At 44.0% G+C, this 11,518-nt stretch overlaps 1 pseudogene; it reads left to right on the forward strand.

The window, feature by feature from the left end:
- Positions 1 to 11,215, forward strand: part of LOC115313878 — a 124,154-nt pseudogene extending 112,939 nt beyond the window's left edge.
- The last annotated feature ends 303 nt before the right edge of the window (positions 11,216 to 11,518 follow it).

An 11,518-nucleotide genomic window follows, 5' to 3' on the forward strand; every position in this document is an offset into this window, starting at 1 on the left:
GTACGCTGTTAGAAAGTCTCTTGCGAAAGTGCACGAAATTGTTTTAGTGCGCCTATTTAGTGCGCCTACTCTTGAAATCTTCGTTTAAAAGCCGAGCTGTGAAATGGAAAGTTGTAGAGCGGATTAAGAAACACCCAATTAAACCATTTTCAACAAGGTGCACTTTGGATGCTCCTTTTTCCTAGCCTTCAAAAAAACGCCCGCGAAATACAAAAAAAAATACCGCGTGAAAACTCGCTTCCCGAATCACGGCGTGCGAGCGCGCCGCGAATGTGCGTTCTTTGAAGGCCGGAAAAAAGCACGAAAACGTATTTTGTTCCAAACACTTTAATCGGGTGTTTCTCAATGCGCCCTGCAACTTTACAATTGACATCTTGGCCCTTAAAAGAATATTTGAAAGGTTAGCTGATTATTCTTAGTTATTTACATAACCAGGCGCATTAAAAAAATCTGTGCACTTCCTCAAGACGCTTGCTAAGGACAGTTGATTTCACTCCTGCAGAGCCCTCCGGTGTTTTTTTAAGTAGGGTGCAGGTTATCTGGGACGCCGTGTATGTCGGGCGTCCTGAATGGAAAGAACGGTCTCAAATCGGCCAGAAAAATCGGCGCCTGCATTTAAAAAGCTGACTTTTCAAAGATGTTTCTTTGAACGGCTGAATTCCAACCTGTGAAATTTTATGTCCTACAGCTCCATTTTCGTGAAATGTTAAGAAACGCGGTTGACAACTCAATTGATGATGATAATGCAGGGGCGCCACCATCGGGAGATGCTCTCTTAAAAATGAGTCAGGAAATTAGACAGTTTTAGTGGACCGTAAGCTATAGTTTTGCGTACGCAAGGAAATTGCGGGTCGTGGGTGCGCATGCGGAGAACGCAATAAAAGGGCTAGCGTATTGCGCACGCACGCAACGCTGGGGATTTTGCGTTGCTGGCTAGCGGGCCTTGCGGGACGCTCTCGAGAGATCTCGGACCCAACGAGAGCGCCAGTTTCAAGATGGCGGTTGCCTCGACTGGCGCAGCAAGGGCGACGTGGTGTTTTCGAAGTTCTGTGTTACGTGAGATTGTGTGGTGTTCAGCTCGGCGATTCTTTCTGGGACTTACCACGGTCGAATCAGATCGCCGTGCACCTGAAGGAGCGTACAGTAAAAATCTTCGCCGCTCGGAATGTGCGTCGACGCTGCGATCTGCTCAACGCTAAGCCTACTCCAACATGCTGAAAAACAACGCGAATAAGACGAGGACACAAAGAGACAAAGAGAACACAAGACAAAGCGGTGACTTTCAAGTGGTTTGTATTACACACTAAGGAAGAATAACAATGAAATGAAAAACATGGGGTCAAATGTTCGCGCGCTTGCTTGGCGCCTCGTGAAATATGTCCCTTTCTTCTTTTTTCTCCGATCGTAGATTCGTCTCTTTGTGTCCTCGTCTTAGTCGCGCTGTTTTTCAACATGAACTCTAACCAACTCGACCAGTTATCTATCCTTATCTATTCCCACAGTTCATCGCCGACGGACGAACGACTCTAAAAGAAATCGCAGAAGTTCTCGTTATGCACTGGACATCAGAGTCATAAATTTCATTCCACGATAGCATTGATAAAAGGTGCCGTTTCCACGGGACGACTGACGGAGGCTCCGTGATCGAATTTGGCTACGCACTCGTACTCGTACCCTCTGTACCCCGCAGAAAAGCGCGGTTGACGAGGCAGCTGTGGCTTGGTTTAATCTGAAATAAAATGATCGGACACTTCTTCTTTTTCAATATTTCTTTCCAGAAGCATGGTTGCGCTATAAGCAAGCGGAATTCTACGGCTCTAGCAAATTTAACCAAGATCATGCACGGTGTTCACTCGAAAACGTAACGCACGACTAAATTCGGTGCGAGCAGGTCATTTTTAGCGTACGCTATACTATTGCGTATTGCGTACGTAAGATCCAGCAACGCTATACTAAAACTGTCTATTAACAAGGAAATGTTTGGCAGCTCTATTCCTCGTGAGAATGACGCAGCGCGTCTTCTGAAACTGTGTGAGAAAAGCCATAAAGAAGAGGTGCATTGCATTTTTCAACTGAAAGTATGTATGTGTAGCATACAAACATTATGATCAGTGTTCCTTCACGTAATTGATAAGACAGAAATTGAAATCCTACTTATCACTTGATTCAAGTTTCCCAGCCTGCCTCACTGTACACTCTCCTTTGTGATGATGGTATGCCATTGCATCCTGCATAAAAAGAGAAGAGAAAATTATCCCATGGGGGCCACTCTATGATATAACATCACATAATTCACTCAAAGGACCAATATGTGAGGAAGGCAAGATAGTAACAACTTCATCCTGACAAAAGGGTGAGGAAAATCGGACAATATCGTTTCTGAAAGCCTGATATGTCAGACATTGGCGGGGTGCCTTCTTTGCATGCCCAGGGCTATGCTACAGGTAACAGTGTTCATTGCAGACCACAACATTTATTACCTCAAATCTTAGGCACAATAAAGAAAGAAAAAAGAGAAAAGATTCAAGGTTGCAGCTTCTACATTTTAAGCACATGGATTGATGAAGGCCACAACGAAAACATCTGAGAATGGCCAATTTCAGGGCTGTGTGTGCTAAAAATAAAATTGTATTTTAGAAGTTTATTATAATACGGTATTCGATATTGGTTTCAAGGTTAATTGTACTACTCAAAACGACCTAATTTTCGCAAAGGCTTAGTTTTTGCGAGTTTATCGAAATTGGTCAAAATTGGTCATGCAAAAAAGTAACCCCATGGATACGAATGCATTGAACATTACTCCTGATTGCAAAAATTTTTACCTGTAAAGTATTCTCAACACTAACACTTCATAAAATGAATGAAATAATGAGCTCGCGCAAACGAAGTCGTTTATGCCATTCAAACCTTTCAAAGCGCTCGCAGGGTCACCATTGCGATAGATTTGCTTTGTTCAGTGCGCTTCTCCGCATGTGCTAGTGCGCTGCAGAAATTAGTTCTGGATGAAATCCCAAGAATAGGGGGACATGCACACTTTTTGATAAAATAGAATCTAAAAATGTTTACGTCGAATGACTTCCCAGGAGACTTCTCGGGTCCTGATGCACTGTTACTCCGACACAAGCAGGCTCTCTCGGGATGACAAGAAAAAACCCAGCGCCCTGAACGCTGTTCGAACCAGCACTCGGGAGAGTTGAAAAGCCTGTCAAGCGCTCGCTATCGGGACAGGCCGCTTACTTACGGTGGCTTCATAACTGTCTGCTCGATGCATCATCCAGCCACCCATAATAGAGATCAGTAGGCGGACGTCACTTTTAGTCTTGTGATGCAGATCCCTGCAGGTTCCTATAAGTTGCAACCTGCTAGCCCAACTGAGTCAGGCCTGCAGCCATGGGGGGAATGTCAATTACACTTTTTTAGATGTAGACACCCACATTTTGAGTGTACCTAAAAGAAGCTCTAACACAGAGCAAACAAAAAGATTGGCCTTTTTTTCATGCCTCCTTTTATTTTGCTGAGAACACACATAAAGTCATACGCTATTACACATTCAATGGTGCGTGCGGCTTAATTTATTTATAAGCACTTTTTTATATAACTTAGAACTTTTAGAGAAAAGATTCAATGTAATGGGTCAGACATATAAACATAGTTCACAGCGTTGCTATGAACTATCCTATATATTTACAGATTATCTGATATCATAAAAGCACTAGAGCAGGGTAGGGGAGTACTGCATCAATTATAAATTTCTAACCAATTGAAAGTTGGCATTTATTTATCAGTATTGGCTATTATTATTTGACAAAGAATAATTGGGCGAGTTTTTACGTTGGTAGTCTTTCAACTCCATCGAATATTCAGGTCCTTTTAACATTTCTTCATGCTTTTGCTTTTTCTAACTGCTCTGCCTTTTGTAGCGGCTTCCACCGCCAATAAAAAACGTGACATCCAAACTCACTTTATTCACAACACATAATCGCAAACTTGGAAAGCGTGGCGCTTCGGCATACGCAAAGAGATCGTCCGTCTCTACGGCACAGGCATCAGCACGGGCAAGGCATCATGCTGCTCGCTCTTGTAACGTTTTTCTCGCTCCCGCTTTATGAAACAAATCGTTGGCGAGAGACTGTTGGAACCACACGTCCAGAACGAGCATGACCTGTGATTGCTTGAACTGCCGTCAGACTCTACTTGAATGCTCCGCAAAAGCGTCGTCGGGCGACTGTCGTACGGACGGCACCCAGGACAGGCCTTCGGCTGGCCCTCAGTTCCGCCGCACGCGAATCTTTCTCACTCTGCGGAGAGAGCCATAAATTTTGAAAATACGCTCTTCTCAAATAATGAAATAAAACCGGGTAGAGTATAGTGAGAGTCTTGCATAGCTTAGCAAACACACGGTACACTACAAAGTTTGGAGCAGAGGCGCACTTCGCAGAAACAAAAGAAACTTCCTCACCTTCGCTTGCACCAGTCGGCCATGACTCTCCGCCACTTGCGACGCTGCGTCTCCCAGCTCTCAGTAATCGTTTGCTATTATTGAACACAGTATTCGTAAGTAAGCTATCTAAAATATCTGTTAAAACCAGGGTGTCGAACCGGAACCGAACCGAACCGAAAACCGGAACAGAACCGTTATTTTTAGCCAAACCGGAACTGAACCGAACCGAAATCTTTGCCGCCATCTTGGAACTGAACCGGAACCGAACCGAAAAAAAATATAACGGTAACCGGTTCAAAACGGTTCAAGGTAATATTTCTTTTTTGTCTCTTCTGTTAGTATTACAAAATGAACATATGTGAATAAAAAATTGGCGGCTGTATTTCTATCTATGGATCAAATCGTCATATACAGAACTGAAAAGTATGGTAAGTTGTGGGTTTTCATGACACTATGATTAACCATGTGTCACGTTGTCACGTGACGCCATGGTGTCAATACATGTTATCACGTGACCTCGTGACGTCACGTGACTCACTGCGTCAACTCGATTTCATTTGAGAAAGTCACTATATTTATTAACATTGTTGACAGCATGACGTAACATGACATCACGATTTCGCAACGAGAGTCACGTCACACCGTGACGTAAGCGATTTTCATAACCCCTAGTCGATCGCTCTGGTTCATGAAAATCAGCACCGCCAAACATTCGGGTGACGGCTCATGTCAATTACTAATGATAATAGCCCAACCCTGACCATATCTGAAGCTCGGCCCAAGCTTTTGCTTTCCAAACCCTAGCCGCCTAGAGCATGACTGTGATCAACACTGGCGGTAGAGGAGATATCAACAGCTGTCTCTTTCTTTTATTTTTTCTGCATCTGCTATTAGGGGAAAACTAATGGATGTTTCCTCAAGCTATCAACGGTGGGGTTTATTGCTTAACGCTATTTATTGAAAGTATAAGAAAAAATGTTGCAAGACCCATTTTACACTATTGAGGCACCCAAATATTTTTTTCGTTGTTGCTGAACTGCATCCGAAAGACGTCCCTGAGAATAGAAGTACTGGAATTACTAAATACGACTTATTAATATGACGTTACATAGAACTAAACGTTTGTACGGAAAGAATTAAAAAAAATAGGATATTTTAGTGACCTCAGAGAGACAGCCGAACGTTGGCAGTCGCTGTAAGTCTCACACAAGCGTCGTTCTAAAGTTATTGCACAAGTTTCGACTCTTTCTGCACTTTGCTTAAAGGAGCTATAAAAATATTTCTATACATTACTAAATACTACTCAGGATAACTCCCTAACGTAATAACTGCTTGAACTTGGCTTTGCTCTTTTTTCTAGGCAATGGCAGTCGCCAAAAAATTCGAAAAATATGAGCATCGTTCATCTCCTCAACTCGGAGCCAGAAGCGGCCACGAGGCCTGGTGCCTATCTTATGCCGCCAACGTTAATCATACCCCCGCGCTGGAATTTTAAAGGAAGAAAACGCGTGCTCAGCTCCAGGCATTGTTAGAGTTTGGCTATCTTCATCACCGCAGTGGTTGGACACGAGCCACTACCCAAATGCCTGCCAAGACATTGAGTGTTACGAGCCGATGTACGGTGCTCACGCAGTCCTCCTGTCCAATCCATGAGCCAACCTCGACTGTCGTCAGGCGGGTGGTTATGATTCTACAATAGCGACATCAAGCAAGCAGGGAAGGCAAGACTAAAAGAAATAGTCTCATTTAATCCTCGCAATTTCACCGCGACAAAGAAGCTTCTGAATTGGTGGTGGCCTGTGCGAGTATACTTGGGCCAGAGGACCAGTACGCCTCGGAAAAGTCATGAACATTCCAACCCGATGTCGTTTTACGACCTATCTAAACTTCACGTGGTGCAAAATGAAAGCAATGAAGGGTTGCGGTTAACAAGTGTCAAATAAAATTGTCGAATGAACACACACAAATGGAGGAGGCAATTCCTCAGAAATACTTTCAGCCTTTCCACTGTGGCGACGAAGGAAGACCAGCGAAGCTGTACTGTCGTGGGAATGAAGGAATGGCCGCCCGCAAGTCGGCAAGCCCGAGTGGAAAGGCTGGACAGCTACCGCTATCTATGAGCGACGGTGGCAACCAGACAACCGACAAGTCGGTTGTCTGGTTGCCGTCGTCATTTATAGATGGCGGTAGCTGTCCAGAGTTTAGTGTCATCATTTGTTTGCTGACGGTCACGACACTGAGGAAGCTAGCCCTTAACAGCTCTGCTCTATAAAGAAGTGCGCGCGTGTGTGTGTGTGGGGGGGGGGGGTAAGCGGGAGAGGGGGAGTTTTAAAAGCATACTGTGTTGTAAAGGTTCCTCTTCCCTGCATCTTTGGCGCAGACCAAAAAGCGTGACTCCGGAAGCTACTTTGCTTGCAAAAACGCTCTTACCAAAAAGCACGTTTTTGTCGTGCCAGACGCTCGCGCCGTTCCTAGTGAAAATCGTCTGACTCGCAACTAAAGATTGTGGGATCGAATCCCACCAAAAAATTCTTAATTTTTTTTCCTTAAGGCGAAATAATTACTTTCAAAAGTGAAATTATTTGAGACATACGGCGACCTTTAATTCGCATTACATGTCATGTTTTAATCACTCTCATTCCACGCGTGATGTCACGTTTCACATGAGCATTGTGGGAAACTTGAAATTCTTGCGCGAGGGTATGCAGCTCTCACCCCATGAACCTATCGACTCATCAGGATTTTCCAGTCACGCCACCGACGTCAGCTTTTTTGCGACATGAGCTCCTTAACGCTGTCGAGTTAAAATCATCAGTTAGCAAAGGTGATGCTCATTTGCAAATTAAATTGACCGGCATGTTGTCAAGAACAAACCTCAACTGCCAGGCTATGCCAGTTTGTTCTGCAGAAGAAAATATTCACTTGGGCAAGCGCTATTTTGGGCCAGATTCGATCTGAGTGTGAAGGTGAGTATAGATTAGAGTGAATAATTGCGATTACTTCTTGCTGCATGATTAGTCGCACGCATGCGGTGCTGAGTGTAAATAATGTTTGGTTAGAACAACAAGCATTTGGATTGCCGCACGGTGTTTCTATAAAAGAAATAGACTGAAAGGAATTATCCTAAAACTTTTGTAACATTCTGAAAATGTCATTGCTTTTAGCTCAGTTGTGTCGTCATCATATAAATATATATTGTGGAGTGTATTTTGTAAACCTTATTTCATAAGTAGCATGAGCACCGAGGTGCTCATTTCATAATTTTATGGGATGTAATTAGTTCCGTAGTTCAAGGACAGAATCGCGATTTCATTTTTAACACTGCGACACAAATTTGTACCAACCACGGGTATTTTAGGCGACCTACCACACTTTGCGACACCATTTTATACCGTGTAAATAGATCAGCTTGAACTTTAGAATTTTACTTAAACACGAAGAAAGCACAATAAAATACAGTATAGTTCTAAATTTGAAGATGATGTATCTACATTTGTGTACCAACCAGCTCAACTTTTTACACTTGTACTTAAACATTTTGATTCAGGTAAAATATATGTTACTGGTAAACAAAGGGATGTTGAGTCGTATGAACACGACGTTATGTACGTTAATGTAGATTTTATTCCACTCTTGCGTCAAAATTAAATAACTGAATTGCATATTTTGGTACCTAAAACAAAAGTAAATTGGACAGACGATCGAAGAAACTATATAGCTTATCGTTTCCCGGCGCAAATAGTGTATATTGCAAGAACAACGCGAAAAATATATTCTCAATTTAGCGGTTCAAAACGGTTCGAACCGGTTTGAACCGATATTTTTCCTCCCCGGAACTGAACCGGAACCGAACCGAAAGCCGTGAACCCGAACCCGAACCGAACCGATAAAAATTTCGGTTCGACACTCTGCTTGAAATTGCGAAAAGAAGCACGAGGTAAATATAATATCACTTTAGCTTCTTCTTTTTCTTTTTAATACGGTACGCTGTTGGTTCATCTTAGTAAAATATATAAAATAGCGCAAAAAAGACAAGGACAAGGAGTATACAGGACAGGCACTCACTTTCAACTAGTTTTATCCAGGAAAAGTAAACATACATATATAGCTTTTATTCACGATAAGTGCCGAGGGCAGCCGAGAAGGCGGCAATAGCCCCGGATGGTTTGATCGTGCTGGGAGACACCAGCATCCCAGCTCAAATATCTTCTGCCCTTAAAGGAGGACCAGCAGAAATATTCTTCCGCCTGGCGGAAAGTCCTCCTCGCCCTCTTTCTTCCTTTTATTGTAGCACGACGAGGCGAGGGGAAAGGTCCCCTTTTGCGCCGGCTTCTTCTGAGAGGATAAGCCGAGAAAATCCCCATTCTGAGCGACGGGCGATGGGTGCGGCAGCAGCGACCTCGTGACTTACAGGTAGCTCCAGCTCCTATCGCGTAATCTGCCCCATTTTTTGGCGCTCACCAAGCCTAGCCCCTCGGGTGTATGTTTTACGGGGCTGCAAGGCTCCGCCCGCGCAATCACCGAATTTCAGCTGTCGAAGGTCTTTGGTTTAGCCCGTGGCAAAGTAGACGCATACTTGAGAGCTGCGATTCATAACCGCACCCATTGAAGGAACGTTTCATAGATATTTTCGGTTGATCAAGGAGCTCAAAACACATGCGCGAGATGTGGTGACTTGAATATGTAAGTATGATTTACATCTTCACAAAATATTCCATCGTCCAAAAAAAAACGGTTTATCACGCTGAAATTTGCCTCAAACTAGGATCGATGGAAAAGAAAACGATGTAAAAAAATGGCTTGCTCTTTATGTTTATACAGCCTTGATGGAGATGCGCCTCAACCGGTAATCGGTCTCTTAGCTGTAGATGAGAAATTTGGCCAGTGCGGTACAACCGCTAACCTGGGGTTTTTAACGTGCATCACGCAGTAGTGATCACACGAACGCGTGCCGGTACGAAACTCATCCAGATCGAAACGGGCGGGGGCGGCGGGGATCGAACCCAGGAGGTTCCCAGCGCAAGCTTTCGCTCCACGCTCCGAGCTGAGACGCGTTAGCCCACTCGGCCACTTCCTCCCTTGAAAACGATGTACCAGGCGCGGGCACCTTTTATACTTCGTTTCAGCTTCGGTCCGAGCGCGGCCGATGTTACGAGCAAAAGGGCCAATCAAACAGCGTAAAGAGCGCAACGTCATGGCGTGCTCTCTGCGCTTGATAGGACTAGCCGGCGGAGGAGCACGCACAGAGAGACGGCGAATACCGGCTGGTCCTATCAACTGCAGAGAGCACGCCATGACGTTGTGCCTCTTTTGCTGTTTGATTGACCCTTTGAATCATAACATCGGCCGCGCTCGGACCGAAGCTGAAACGAAGTATAGAAGGTCTCTGTTTTCTAGCAGCGAGCACAAATTATTGGAGAACTTTAGCAGACTATGTTTTCAGGCCACGCTATATTTAGCGGGAGCTCGCGCTGCCACTTCGATGCATTCTCTGAAGCGCGCGCCTGAAGTGGCAGCGGGCCTTTGAAAACGATTTACTAAAATGCCCTGTTGTGTGCCTAACTCGCAGAACATGATGGCCAGCAAAATTGTATGAAATTCATATTTACACATTCCCAACAACCACCTGACGTGAGAGGGCATCAAGGGTGCATGTCAATTTTAGAAAGTTTTAGTGGGTCGCTTTTAGCCACTTCGATAACCGTACGGTCCGTACCCCACAACGAAATGTAAGCTAGACTCGCTGTTTACATTCTTCATCGAGTGCGGCTATGGAGCGGAAAAGACAACATTAAAACCCTTTTTGGCGAGTCTAGCGTGTCGTGTTATGGTTCAACGTTGCTTGTATTGGTACCATAGCACGGGCCGCCAATTCGAAGTATTTGTGGTGTCTCAAAGAAACTAAAGCAAAAGCAGACAATTTTTTTTTAACGTGACACAGAATTGTATTTAATATTGTAAAAAACTTTTAGGTACCCTACGCCACGCAGTTAGCACAAACAAACTATCGCCGGTGTTTCCCACTTTTTTTTCTCCTCAGAAGTGAATGATGTTTAGGAAACTGTTAATGCGAGTATCCAACCTAAGCAGTAGATTTTAGTGCGAGTCGATACATTGCTGGGGAAAATAGCAAAAAGCGCCGATGTCGTGTTTGCGCTAACAGTGTCGCGTAATGTACGCATACCGCTGCACAATCAACGCTAACGGAGTGAATCAGTAAATTTGGTGGCCCCCCAAAAAAGTGGTGTTATATTGTTTTGTTTTTATGGTTGAAAGGTTGTTATTTTTATACAAGCAATTCGGTAAAGAGTGCTTCCATTGGGCACCAACTTACGAGGCATCAATTTGTTCTTATACACTAAATTCTGCATGGGCCTTGCTTAAAAATGTCAATATTGCGTTCGTTGTAGATGTTTTACGTACAGTAAGAAGACCAGTTCATTGCTCAAACATTTAAACTAGGCCTTTCTTACGCCAAATAGACATTTTGCGAGTACACTCTATTACGGGTGGTTCATAAAATAATCTACGTTGTTTGTTTGGAGGAAAAGAAGCAGTGGTGAGGGGAGGCGGACTTGAATACAAAAGATGACTCTAGGAAACCTCGAACTCTAAATATTGTGCACACCCTATAATTCTGAGTTAATTACATCACGTTTGCTTTGTCTGTTTCAGAATTTGTTAACAGTCCCGCTAAAGGCCGAGATGAGCGACAAGTCAGATTCCCCTGTTTACTTGAGCAAGAAGCGTATGCGAGATGGGGGAGGGGACTGAAAAAGCATACGAGTGTAACCGTAGCAATCTCCGACCAAGCCTGAACAACACTTTTTCTGAAACCGCGGAGCTGATGCTTTCGACGACTTGATAAAGCAAGCCAAAGCCGTTAATAAGTGTGACTCGTTGTCAGCTGTGATAATCAAGGCGCTGCGACGATTCCTTGAAACCTATCATCTATTAAAACAAATTGTGCAATAAATCCATTGCCATATTATGCTTGCGATGATCTTGTAGCGGTATGCGTGCATTACGTGGCACTGTTAGCCCGAACGCGACATCGGCGTTTTTTACTATTTCTGC

The sequence above is a fragment of the Ixodes scapularis genome, unplaced genomic scaffold (assembly GCF_016920785.2).
Source record: "Ixodes scapularis isolate PalLabHiFi unplaced genomic scaffold, ASM1692078v2 ptg001953l_1___fragment_1__unscaffolded, whole genome shotgun sequence".
Lineage (NCBI taxonomy): Eukaryota > Metazoa > Arthropoda > Arachnida > Ixodida > Ixodidae > Ixodes > Ixodes scapularis.